The 13884-nt window shown below is 42.5% G+C and overlaps 1 long non-coding RNA gene across 1 annotated transcript; it reads left to right on the top strand.

Annotated features, from left to right (window-relative positions):
* The first annotated feature begins 38 nt into the window (after positions 1 to 38).
* On the top strand, positions 39 to 13592 carry LOC117005108. Its single transcript, XR_004419776.1, has 3 exons — positions 39 to 126; positions 233 to 408; positions 11870 to 13592. It is a non-coding gene; the product is annotated as an uncharacterized LOC117005108 (long non-coding RNA).
* Positions 13593 to 13884: the final 292 nt, after the last annotated feature.

The following is a 13884-nucleotide window of genomic DNA, read 5'->3' as shown; positions in this document are numbered from 1 at the left end:
CGTCATCTGCGCCGCTCCCGCCCCCGCCCGGGCACCGTGGGGACCGCCCAGGCTGGGCGGGGGCGGTACGGCCTGGGCTCCCTAACGAGGGATCCTGCCCCGGCCGCGGCCTCCGCGGCGGTGGGGGTGAGTATGAGGGTTGAGCTCCTTCTTCCCGCGTAGGTACAGGGGCACTAAGAATGTCCCCAGTGCTGTCGCCTGGCCGCTGAAGGTAGGCTTTTTCCGTCCCCAGGTGAAAGGATACAAGTGTTTAGATGCTCCCTGCAGCATTACTGTCCCAGAAGTTCCGTGGGCTCAACTCACTGCAGCTGATGGGGCATCGGTGTGTTTTCACCTCATGAAAACCTCAACCGTCATCTCCACTGGTTTTGTGCTCCTGAGGCACTACGCTTTTTTTTATATATCGAGGTGAAGTCTTTTTCTTTTTGTTTGTTTGTTTGGTTTTTTTTGTTACCATCTCAAGCAATTGCGAGAGTGCTGGACATACTGAAATTTCCCATGGAATGATGCTTTTGGACACATTAGGTCTGGATACTAGGTCTGCCTCAGCTGGGGTGGTGGTCTACAGCCCTTCCATGACAGTAACCTCATTCTGCACCTAAGTCGTGCCTTTGTGCCTCAGCTGGCTTTAACATAGTTTGTTCGTGCCCTGAGAGCCACAACAGCCCACCACGGACCATTTTAGTGAAGCCACTTAAATATTTACCCAGTTTCTACTGCATCCAGTCCCACGCTGCACTGTCTGTAATGCTATCTGTAGCTAAATTAGCTCATTTGAAACTAGCTTGACTGTGCCCACATAGGAGTGACTGTAGTGTCAATGAATGGAAATATAATTGGTGGGTGTAATTGAAAGGAAGGAGGTACTTGAAAGAAAGAGAAAACACATGATTGCAGATGCCAGTTACGTGCCCTGATGCTGCCTGGTGCTGACAGTCTCTCGCTATATTTCTTTTAGCTGCACAGAATATGGTACCTGTGTATTTTCAACATCAAGGCTCTTGATTGGCCTTCTAATGAAAATAAAACCACTTGCAGTAGCAGCTTGTAGATGTATTTTCATGGCAAGCTAATGGAAATTATTTGGGTCCATCTGAAATAAAAAATTTATTCAGCTTCTTGGCAAAGGAGAATGTGATGTGCTTAAAGAAGTGCAGGCTGCACCAGGCTTTAGCAGACTTTCAGACTGCACAGGGGCACAGGTGCTTTAATACCGGCTCTGGATACTCTGCTGTGCATCATACATTTCCCTTCTGTTCGCCTGACCTGTGGAGCTAGCAAATTATCACTACAGGAATGGTACTGACTACATTAGGGCACTGGCTGCATTAGAGCACTGGCTCTCTGCTGTCTGCTGGAGCAGAGAAAGTGCTCACTTAGGTGATTAAATGCTTCCACGTCTGCTGGAGAGTGCTCTGTGTGCTGCAATAGCAGCAGCCAATGCTGCAGAAGTCATGCTGGGCCTATTCCTGCTGGGACAATACCAGCACAGAACTGGAAACAATTACCATTGAAATTAGTATTCTTTTTGAGGCTGTATTATTACAGTAATAGTTCCAGAAGCTGTTATCTCAATGGAGAACCCACTGTTTCACTTTCTACACCAGCTTGTTTTGCATTGATACAGACTCATTAACTAAGTTTCGAAGCTGAAAAACCCCAAAATCCATCTGAGACATCATTTAGGTTGCAGGCAGCACTAGGTTTTCTGTGTTTCAGAAAAAAAGGCAGGAGCATCTTCAAAAAAACACCAGATGCCCTTTTGTTCAGCACTTTCTGTTGATAGCAACTACTCAACATTTCTTGAATCTGCACCACCCAAATAATCTGTGAGAATGGATGCACCTGAGGAACCAAGCTCAGAGGGATGCAACAAGTGTCCCATCACCTAATCCTGAGTATGACCTCATGCTAATGTGAAATCGTGGGGGGGCCCACATGGGGAGGGAGAATGAGGGGATTGTCATCCCATTAGCCCCACACCTGTATTTTTTGTTGTTGTTGACAGTTTTAGTAAACTTGATGAGATCTGAGTCAACCTTTGGCACATTTCAGGAAAGCACCAAAAGATCTAAAAAGTTACAGAGTTGTTTATATCTCGAAAAGTTAAACAAAAAGACAAATGAAAAAAAGATTCATCAACTGTCCTGACATCAGTGTTAGGCAATCCATTAATTTTAGAAAGCTAAAAATGAGGTTCAGTCAGTAAATAATTGAAAAAAACAATGGCAAAATTATTGACAGCCGGTGTAGGCAACGGAAAATAAATGTTGTGAAAACCAGGTAGATAATAGATTTTATTTTTGATCTAATCTTGAGCTCAGTGTAAATTTATTCAAGAAGTGAATGGATTCATCATGGTCTCCTGGTGATCAATGGCTGGCAGGTAGCCTTCTTGCTCTGCTTGGCACCTATCCTGCAAAGGGACATGAATCCAGGATTCCTCAATCTCCATCAACCCCAGTAGGGGTTTAGAGGGCTTTGAGACACCATGGGTGGCTTATTCCTCAGGATCTGCAGCTTGCTGCTTATTGAGCAGCTGGTTGCTGGCCAGGGCTGGCTTAGAAACCTCCCAGTGACAGCAAAATTGAGTTTCACTGCTCTAAGGGTGTGAATCTGCAGAGGATCTCACAGGGCCAGGCAGGCTCCAGCAGTGAGAGGTGTAGGGGGACTCCCTCCAAAGGCCCTTGGGAGCAGCCATCACACTTCATGTAGAGGCTTTTTGTTTTTCACTGGACAGTGTTACAAAGCAGGGGGTTAGAGAATAATGGTTTTATCATTGCCCAGTGGCCGTTTGTTGGTCTTGGACTTGCTTTGCCACTCTCTACAGCCCTCCTCAACAGTACATCTCACATCCTGTCCTCCTAAGCTGGTAGTGAAGGAGGTTTCTAGACAGCATATGGCACCAGGGCAAGCAACTGGCCACAGGAGAAACACGGGGAAGGGTTGTGTCACCTGCTTGCCTGCTCTGGAGGTCTTAAATGCCTCTTCCCTGCAGGAATTCTTCAGAGGAAAGAACAAAACCAAACTTCTTTCATCTGAAGGAGGTTCTGTGGTACTTCAGGTCTATAAATGCAATGTTTAAGCGTGATGTGGAAGTGCTTGAACCAAATGGAGTGGGAGCAGGTACTGGTGAACCATGTCTTTTGGCATAATTAATGAAAAAAAACATTGCACACAGACCAATAGATTTTAAAGGCTAACTTCTTAGTATTTTAAGATGGTCTAAAAAGGATCTATTATCTATTTTTACACTTTTTAACATCTCTCATTTACACTACAGAGGCTCTAAACAAATAAACTGGATTTTATGATGAGGGATAGAAGGCACGAGAAGATGTTACTCAACAGAAAAACACAGAGTTTTTCTTCAGTCTTCAGGCAGCAACTGCAGTTCCTACCAGCCCACCATCTGACAGCACTGCTTTTTCCAGCTCTCACACAGTGTTGGGGGGCTTGGCAATCATGCTTTTAGAATCTATGTTTTCAGACCTGCTGCACTGGGCTCTTAATGGGCAAGGGCTCAAAAAGTCAACTGATTAACTGTGCTGCCTATATTCTTATTTAAGGGAGCTATTAAAATAATTGTTTTCTTTCCGCAAGGACATCTTCAGTAACACTTGTAACAGATGCCTAAGAGAGGAGTCAGGCAGTGTTTTTATGAAGACAAGTAATAACAAGTAGGAGTTAGCAAATTCATGAGCAGTGGGACTTACAAAGTCTCATTCTTGGCGGCTCTTTCCTTTTTTGATTTTCTGGTCGTTTTAAATAAAACTGAGTCTCCATTGGTCTTTCAATGGGGTCACTAATCTGGATATCTTTGTTATACTTGGCCATCAATACTTGTGGCTGTTTAAGAAACTTCGTGTTTTTGGTACATTTAACCTTTATCAAATTTGCCCACTCTCTAATAAAACCCCTGGGGAAGGGATGAGGGCCAGAGTAGCAGAGCGCACAATCACGAGTTTTTCCTTGGGAATCCAATGTCTGTGATGTGAGTTCTTTTTCCTGTAAGGCATTTTATATAGCTACCAAACTTGTTACAAAAGAAGTGATGTCACCAGTGCTGTGTTGCCAGGTTACAGGTGTCACATCCTTCAGAGAAATACAGTCAGAAGGGTGAGCAGAAGTGAGTCATCCTCATACCTCGATTAAGGCTTCACTTGGCTTGGGGTTGAGTCTGAAACCAAGATCTCTCCCTTCCAGAGGAGATCTCAACCAGTGGCTCACCAGTACACTGTAGGACAACTCATCCTAGAGAGAAGAACCCAAGTTAGAGAAGACCTTTTCCAGCAGAGAATGGCATGCATTTTCCAGTTTTCATAGACAGCAGGGTTGGTTCTCATGCCCCACATCTTAGGTGACTCAGATACCCCTTGGATCACAAGGACAGAAAAAAATTTTAAAATCTAGTCCTTCCTTGACCTCAAGCAGACACATTGAGGTCACACTTACTATAAGCTTGCCTACTCCAGGCCTCCAGTGGTGCATCTCCTGAACTTCCCATATGAGAAACACAGGATGTGGTGGAGCTGTGACCCAGCTAATGTTTTCTTTGAGGCCTAGTCCATCAAGCTTCCAGTAAAAATGCCCACAAATCACTGCTATGTGAATCTGACACGGGGGAGAGTCAGAAGTAGTAACTTGTGAGCCAGGTGGCTAAGCTCTCACCCAGGGCAAGCTTTCTGTGATTCCATCCAAAGGAGAATACCAAGTGGATTTTTGTGGAGAAGATACAGGCAATGAGATTTTAGGCACCTTGACAGCCAAGCAGGAGAAGAGGAAAAATAAACCAATATGCTGGAAAGGGTTGTTCAGTATAGTTTTCAGCACTTCACACAGCACTTTGGTCATCAGCAGTTGGACTGCCAGCCTCTCAACTGAATAAATTACTATTTTCCATAATCTGTAATTTTATCCTTTACTTGTAGTTACTAGGTTACCATAATTAATTTTCTTGTTAACAAATTTTAAAGAAATATGTAAAAAATCCATTTCATATTTACCTTTTACTTTTCAAAGAGTTTCATGATCATTTGTTAACTCATGCATACAGCTTTTTAACTCAGTGATTCTGAAGTTACTGTAGCAGCCACTGCAATTCTGCCCAGATTTATATATTACTTATAACTTCAGCTGTTTGGGGGGGGTTTCCTTTGTTTTTTGTGTTTCATGGGGATTTTTTTTTTTTTGTTATAAAAACATAGGAGGTTAGTCTCTACTCTTTGAACAGTTGTGTTTCAGACCCTAAAATTATTCAGATAGGCAAAACATGGACTTTTAGTTCTCCTAATTTTCTCAGATAAAAGAAGGGGTCAGTCAGGTCTCTGTGTGGTTTACTTATGTCATGTTTGTTTCCTATCTTTTCCCAATCATGTATAAAATTGTTTGCTAAGAAGAAAAAATAAAACAAAGTAGAGTCAACTTTCACTTAGTTCCAAATTCTCAGAGGAGATCTTCAAAGAGTAGAGCCCCAGTATCAAACCAGAGCTCTGTTGAGGATCAGGTCATTGGTTTATGAAACTGAAAAAGTTTTGATTAAGACTTTTTGCACAAAGCATAGCACATTGCTTAAATTAGCATCTCTGCAATTGTCTCCTGAGAAAATCTGTCTCTCACATTTCAAGTCCTGCACCAACAATTAAAATGGTTTAATGGCTTCAACCACTCCCAGCAGACTTTGAACTTCTCTGAGGAGCCTCCCTGACAAGCAGTACAAGTTGCCTAGTTATTACAACACCTTCAGTGATGGTTTGATTCAATTTACATGAAGATAAAGGAAAATACTCAGAATGATTCAAAAGGCTTCTCTGCTGACTTAGGCAAGCAGGAGGACTTGCGCTGTTGGTGGAATTGACTTGTGTGATTCTCCGTCTGAGAGGTTTATTGAAATGAAAGTATGAAGGAGGAAGAACAGCAGGACAGTATAGAGGTCTTCCTCTAGGAACAGGTTCTGTAGGATGACTTCTTGGAGGAGATAGATGAGCTCAGGTTCAGCAGCATTTGAGGAACGGACAGCAGAGCATCTGAGCAATACTGGACCAGTAGAGGACAAGCAAGCCCCTGATCACCTGGAATTGAACAGCGCTGAGCTAGTTAAAACCAAACTGAAGGACCCATTAAACCTAGCTTTGATCCCTGGAAAGACCCTGGCACAAATTAGGATTTTAAGTTCTTGGAAGGTAATTAGCTGTTCTAAAAACCTAACCAGCACAGCGGTACCAAACTCACTCTTTTCTTTGATGGGATAACTGACTTGAAGGATAGGACAGAAACAGCTGATTAATGACAGAGGGTGTGGAAGAGCATATACTTTAAAAGCTTGTGGGTGGAGCCAGAAAGCCTGCAAAGGACTTGGTTGGGTAGGATCAAAATTCAAAACAGGCTACACAGGTCAGAGGGATATTCCAAAATCAACAAGATGAATTTTGTAGAGACCTAGGGAGGAGAAATCAGCATCATCCTTTCAAAATGAGAATACCTGAGCCACAGATGGGGCAGTAAAGGCTCCAAAACATAAGAGTCAGCAAGGTGCCCCATTAAGTGGAGACCAAAGTCTGTTTCTAGCTTATCTCACGAATCCCAACACCATGATTAGGAAGATAGCTATACATTGACACAGGTGCAGTCAAGAACATGGTGCTTAGTGCTACCATGCCAAAGTATTGGTGAATTGCTGCCAGATGCTATACACATCGCAAAACCCCCAGAATTCTCCCAAAACAAACTGCACAGCCCTGAAGTGGTTTCTGTTTTAAGGCTAGATCCTAGTCCTTGCTTATGCCAAGTAATATGTACTCTAATAATTGTAAACACAGGAATTGTGAAGTTCTGTTGGACAGGAATAAAGCTTGCATAACCTGGGGTGAGGAGTTTGCTGCCTAAATAAAGACTTAATGTAGATAAGATGTTAGAGTATTCTTTTTACTGTGTGTGAGGTTTTGGCTGAGGTCCCATCCACAGCTCCAAATCTTATTCTAGCCAAATAACATGTATTTTGGAGAGACTTTTCCAAAGTTTGAAAAGACAAGGAAAAATCGTTGTCGCCACGTTACACAAGCTTTTGCATTATGTCAGAGCATGAGTTCCCCACACTCTGCAGGCTGTTCATTCTTGCTCACCTGGTGTGTTCTCACTACCATGACTCAGCACAAAAACAACACAACACGTATTAGTTGGCTGTCATTTCTATGCAAACACCATTCTGGGTATTGTGGGATGTCTGTTTTTCTTGTGATGGACTCTCAGACTTTGCTGTGGTACAAGCATGGCTCCAGCACCTCCTGCTTCAAAAGTAATCTTACTAGGTATCCTGAAATCAGGTTTTAATCCTTCTCCCAAGTGTCCTGCAGCATGCAGTTGATTTATTCAGATTTCACACCACATATAGCCATGTCACACACATACATTCTTGCCAGCCGGTAAACAAGCACATTCTTCCTGTGTTAGTCATGGAGCATGTCTCCTTTAACCTGTGCACTTGCAATTATGGGACATGAGTGCTCCTCCCATGACTCAGGTGATGTTCTTGTCACTTGAAATGCAAGGTGCTTGGCATCCCTATCCTGATACCTACCAAGTGACATCAGGGAATGCTGGTAATCCACCAGCATGACTCCTAAGACAGAACAGAAGGAAGACGGGACACTCAATGGGGTCAAACTCGGAGAAATGATTGGATGAATGACTCAAGCTGACTAAGACCCATCCCAAAAGTGCCTGTTGATGACTCTGTTTCTGACTGTGCATGCACACGTGCAAACTGTGGCAAACAAACACCTTTGGGAAGACAACTACTGCTCCTTCACTTTATGTACCATATTGCCATCCCAAATTGGATGAGAACTCACTCCACTCTTAGCATTGACTCTTAGGCTGACTGCATGGTGGTGTTCCATAGGCTAATGTCTTGGGCTTCTGAGTGTCAGGTACCTACTTTGGATATGCCATTTGCTTTGGGTCTGCCTGATATCCAGCATTGCCTTGGCAAGGTCACAAGTCTGCCCGCACAGTTCACCTCTTAGACCATTAGATTTTCCAGGTATGAATTGCCCTAACCAAGCAAGCAGTTGTTACATGCATTGTCACCTCCATCTGGCACAAGGACGGGAAGACTGATTTTCACCAAACCAAGTCATTACTCCTACTATTTTTTTTCACCTGCAGCTTTTTACATTGCATGTCACTGCATGCCATTGTTATTCCTACTAACATAGGATAGTAAGGTTTTAGAAAGGCTGGTTAAAAGAGAACCAACAGTGCTCTCCATGTATTTTAGAGAACTTCAATACAGTAATTATCCATCATACCAATCACAAGTTTGCAGGTTTGTAGCTGTGCATGGCGATCTGCCATCTGCACTGCCATTTTTGGGTCCAAACCTTTCTAGTGTGACTATGACTAGATGGAGAGTGGAGGTTGCCTGCTGTGAAAGAAAGGTATCAGCACATGGCCTTCACAGGGGCTGTTTGAAACAGGCAACCAAGCACGCTAAAAGTTGGCAAGGACACTAAACTGCACTCACATAAATCAATCTTGACACTATCTGATTCTGAAAGAGCTGATTCTTCCAAAGAAAAACACTTAAGGCTTCTCACCACCTTTGTGATAGATTGAAAAGAAATGGGGAAGGAGTTTTGCTCTGTCTGTGTTCTCTTATTCTCGATATTTTTAGATAAGGCAGCACAAACTTGCAGAATCGCTTTGGATTTAAGCTAGTCATTGTTTAAGGCACAATGATAATCTGTATCACAAGAACAAGTCATGAAACAAGCATTGTTAGAGAAGAAATCCTTCGAATCAGGAAGGCACTGAGTTTTGTCCTTCATTAAGCTCTGAATTTTACTCAGTTTTGCTGGGCGGAGACTGTGGCAGGAATAATGTTGGGTGCACTGCCTAGCAAAAACATTCCACCAACTCACTGCAGGATTGTAAGTCAAACTGGATACCAGAAACAAATTCTCTGCAATATTTGCAAGCTCCTCAGCAGTGGCAGGGACATTATTCCCCTTGGAATTCAGGAAGGGTTAGAGATTCCCAGGAGATCAGGCCAGGTGTGGTACATGAAAACAAAAGGGCAAGGAAAGAATTTGTGTTAGCATAAATCAAATGGGGAAAAAACACAACAAAAAAACCCCATAAAAAAAGCCCCAAAACCCAAACAAACAAACAAACAAACAAACAAACAAACCCCCCATCCAAACAGAAAACAATAAAAAAACCATCTGGTTATATAAAGGTCAGGACAGGTCTCTTTCACATGATTCAGGAATTTCACAGTGGTTCCTTTAGCTCCCATTTTTAATAAAAATGTTCAAAAATATTCCATCAAGTAGCTTCAAATTCCAGAGCTGGAACATGCAATAAAAAGTCAACTATAATCTTGGTTTTAAATGTTAAATTAAGCTTAAAAAAAAAATTTGAAAATTGGAATATCTCAACAAAAATTCCTTGGTTAACATATTCACTCTTGCTAAAAGTTTTGGACATTTGTGATGTCAAACAATTTATCTAAGCTCATTGTTATAAACAAACAGAAACAAACCGCAAGCTTCTAAGGATTTTTTTTTTTTTTCAAAACAACATGAAAAACCTGTAATATTTGTCTGAATTATGTTGTCAAAGGAACCAGCTGTAAGGGGCTTCACTCACTATAGTGTGTCACTTTGTATGGTCAGATGTTTAATGGTCACATATTTTTAATCTCTGGACAAAGCACAGAGGCTGCTCACAGATAAGATATCGAACACTCTCCGTTATGTCTTCCATTATTAGGGTTTCTCTGGGTACCCTAGCATGCTCCCACTTTTATCTCCTCTTCACAGCTCTGCTCAGAAGGCTGTGCCAGCTCACTGCTGTAGCTTTTTTTCTCTCCCTGACAAACAAGAGACTCCTGCCTATGCCTCTGAAGCATTACAACTGTTAAGATTCAAATTCAGTGCTCGAATTGCTGAGATGGAGGAGAGTCCTTTATGCCTGGGTGCAAGAGGAGAAAGAGTAATAGAACTAATTATAATAGTATTAAACTCTTGAAATGTATTCAATGTCAGCAGAAAAATTTGAGTGATCTTTCCCCTGCAGATATGCCCATGACAGTGGTGCAGCCCAAGGCTGGGGTCCAGAGAACCTGAGGAATCACCACCCTTGGAGATATTTGAAGCACAGCTCTATGTAGTCCCAAGTAACTTTGACCAGCAGGTTAGACTAGATTATCTCCTTTTCAACCTAAATTATTCTGCAGCTTTGTAGTAAATGGTGGTCCAACCATTTCTCTGAGTTTGACCCCACTGAGTGTCCAGTCTTCCTTCTGTTGTGTCTTAGGAGTCATGCTGGTGGATTACCAGCATTCCCTGATATCACTTGTTGCCATAATAAATAGGAGATGGAGGAGGATTTGGTAAGCTGCAAAGAACACAGATATTGAGAGAGAGAAAAGGGAATAGAAGAGGGATTGTATGGCATTGGTAGTTTCATGTTTGTTCTTTGCAGATCCATGGGGATAACCATCCCATTATAAACTATAAAGTAGCTTGCAGCTGTATGGTTTGGGTTTTTTTTTAGTTAAAGAAGATATGTTATTTAAACTGGATTAAAAAAAAAAAAAAGGAAAAAAAAGAAACAAGAAAAGAATCCTCATCCAGCTGCTCTCAAATAATTAAAATCTGTTTCTGGTTTTGCAGGAATGGATATAGTGGTTTGTTAATACTGTAAGAATAAAATCCACAAGTTCTGAACCAAAGCTCTGTTGAAATGGTCCAGCAGAGAGACTCCAAGAGAGAAAAAAAACTTCAGGGCTTCCTTAGCCAAATAGAGAGAATTTGATCACTTTAGAACAATACAAGCAAAAAGAGCTCAAGGGAATTATTCATCTTGTAAATGGAAATTGATTTTCTAATGCAAAGAGCAGGCTTTAATTACAGCAAATTGAAACAATAGAACATTTCCTTACTAAAAAGTTGGAGGGTTTTTTGTTACTATGATTACTATGTGAAGGGGATGTTTGTGATTAGAAGCCCAAGCAATTATAGGAAGATTTACAGTGATTTCACGAATACAAGCCGCACTGAGTATAAGCCGCATCTCTGGGTGTTGGCAAATATTTCGTTTTTTGTCCATAAATAAGCCGCACCTGAATATAAGCTGCTCTGTCGTTCGCAGCGAGGACCCGCGTGCAACAGAGCTGCCAAATAGTAACGGAACCGCAGCAAGGCGGGTGTTACTGGCTCGGCTCGGGCTGTGCAGGCTCACCCTGCTAGGGGCTGCTGAAGGGGCCAGGTGGCCCAGCTCGGTGGGGCCGCTCGGCGGGGCCTCTCGGGGCAGGCTGCCGCCTCTGGGGTCGCTCGCCCCGGCCCCGCTCCCGGCGCAGCGGCGGTGGGCGAGCACAGAGCACGCCCCGCTCCCGGTGCGGCAGCAGCGGGCGAGCGCGGAGCACACGCCCCGGTCCCGGCGCGGTGGCGGAGAGCGGGGGAAGAGCCCCCCGCCTCCTCCCCGAGCCATGGGGATGTCAGCACAGAGCCCCCTGCCTCTCCACCGCCTGAAGTAGGGAACTCCCCTGCCTCCCTCCCTCCCCCCACGCTGCCGGCGCTGAGCTGACCCCACCCGCCGCGCAACACATTAACCAATTTGTAACAATCGCGAAATCCTGGGTTTTACTGGCAGACGCTCGGCTCGGCACCCTGGCTGGCACTTCTGGGGTTGTAAATGTCAGAAAATTATTCACATATTAGCCGCATTTCTGGTTTGAGAGCAAAATCTAAGTCAAAATGGTGCAGCTTGATTTCTTGAAATTACTGTAACTTCAGCCAACTACTTTGTAAAAGGTACCATAATTGACAATGGGAATGTTTTCCCATAACATACTTCTCTTAAGGACCATGATGGATGATGTACTACCCTGGGACAGAAAGGGACAGATACCTCTGCACCAGGAAAGAAACGCTTTCTTCATTGGAGAGTATGGCCCAGAAGAGAAATGACGAAAAAGGATCTCCATCTGCCACAGCAAATGGGATTTTGCATCCTTCAGAAGAAAGATATCAAACACTTAAGTCACATTATAGTTCTGCCCAGTACTGCATGAAACAGTCCAAGCTAGCTCATGGTTATTATATTTATTAGTATTTAATTTTTTAAAAATAATTTTATTGTATTTATTATGACTAGTGGCATTATTAGGATAGTCCAGAGCTCAGTGGATATGATATGATATGATATGATTGATATGATATGATACGATATGATGATATGATATGATATGATTGATATGATATGATATGATATGATATGATATGATATGATATGATATGATATGATATAACACTCTGGTCAGGTGTTCAGGCTTAAAATGTTGATTTTAAAGTTTGTTTCATAGCCACACTTCCATCATGTCCTGGTGTCTCCTCATGTGCTAGTTCCTGGCATCACTTTTGGAAACAGACGTTCCAAAACTTTAGGAAACTGAAGGAAAAGAGGAAACTCCCATACTACTGTGAGACTTTCTGAGTATGAAAAAAATGCATGCTGTGTTTCTTAGAGGCTGCAGTCACATTAGCACAGAATTACATTAACATTTAATGCTTAAAAATGTCAGGAAAGGACTAGGGGGAGGAGAAATAAATTAGAACTCAGAGACAGAGACAGATGAGACTCACACAAGTTTAAATGCTGGATTTGGATTCCCAGTAGGGAACTGTAACCATTACTTTTGCCTCATGTCAAACTGTAAACAAAAACTTTGTGTGTTTAATCTTAAGATGCCCCCATCTCCAGCTTGCTAAGCTAGTTGAAACTAATTAAATTGAACTACTGCCTCAAAATAATTTTGTTCCCTGAAATGTTGTTTCATAACGAAAATTGTGATAGGGATGAAACAAATCATGCTCTTCTGAGGTCTCAGGGCTATCAGCCACGCTCCATTCAACCTTAGCAGTCACCTGAGCAGGAACTTCAATCCTTTTGCAGGGAGTAGATGCACTCAGAGCTGACTTGGCAGCTGATACTGTGCCAGCATAACAAGGAGAAAGCCTAGAGAGCTACTGCTTGTGCTCAGCGTCTTGTTTCTTGAGCCATGTAGCTCAGAACCTTGTGCCTTTAGAAGACTGGTGGCCTGTCAGACTGATGGGGGACTAGACATACAGTCACTGCATCTAGATGTACATGGTGACAGTCCCTGCTAATGGAAGAAGTTCTATGCTGTTATTCTTTTAGTAATGAGATTTCTCCTATCAGTAGCTGTGCAGAAGACTGATCTTGGTAATTTACTTCATAAAAGCCAGATGGAGTATATTTTAAGCTCTAATTGAGGAATAGCTTAGGATTTTTTATTTGTCGTTGTTTCAGTTTTTAATTAATATCTGCTCAAGTATTAGTGAGGATTCCTACAAAGTATAAGTTGTGCAGTCCTAGAAAGTCCAGTAAAAGCCTGTGCTTTTGTGTTATTTGCTGACTGATACTCCAGTGGGATCACATTGCCAAAAACATGGGATTTCACAGTAAAGTGAAATTACACATTAAAAGAGAATGCTCATAAAATATATTCATTTTTAATGAAGACATTAAAAATCCACTCAGAGCTTTGTCTCCTCACTTCTGTGCCCAGCCTACTGCCACTATAATGATCCCAAGGCTAGGAACCTTGAAGAAGAGAGATGACTCAGTGTCTTTCTGTTTGTGAGATTTCAGGATTTTGATCTCTTCATTTAAGAAATTATTTTACAGTAATGGATAATAATGAAACTACAGTGCCTGAAAGATTTGAGCATAAATATTTTTGGGTACGTACGGCTCATGAGTCTACTCACCATACATAAAACCCTATGAAGGTTCTCTCTCAGACTGTGGCGAGAGGTCTGAGACAAATGAAGCAAAGGATCATGAATCTCTGAG

This window comes from Catharus ustulatus, chromosome 1 (genome assembly GCF_009819885.2).
Source record: "Catharus ustulatus isolate bCatUst1 chromosome 1, bCatUst1.pri.v2, whole genome shotgun sequence".
Lineage (NCBI taxonomy): Eukaryota > Metazoa > Chordata > Aves > Passeriformes > Turdidae > Catharus > Catharus ustulatus.
This window is presented reverse-complemented; position numbering and strand designations above follow the sequence as displayed.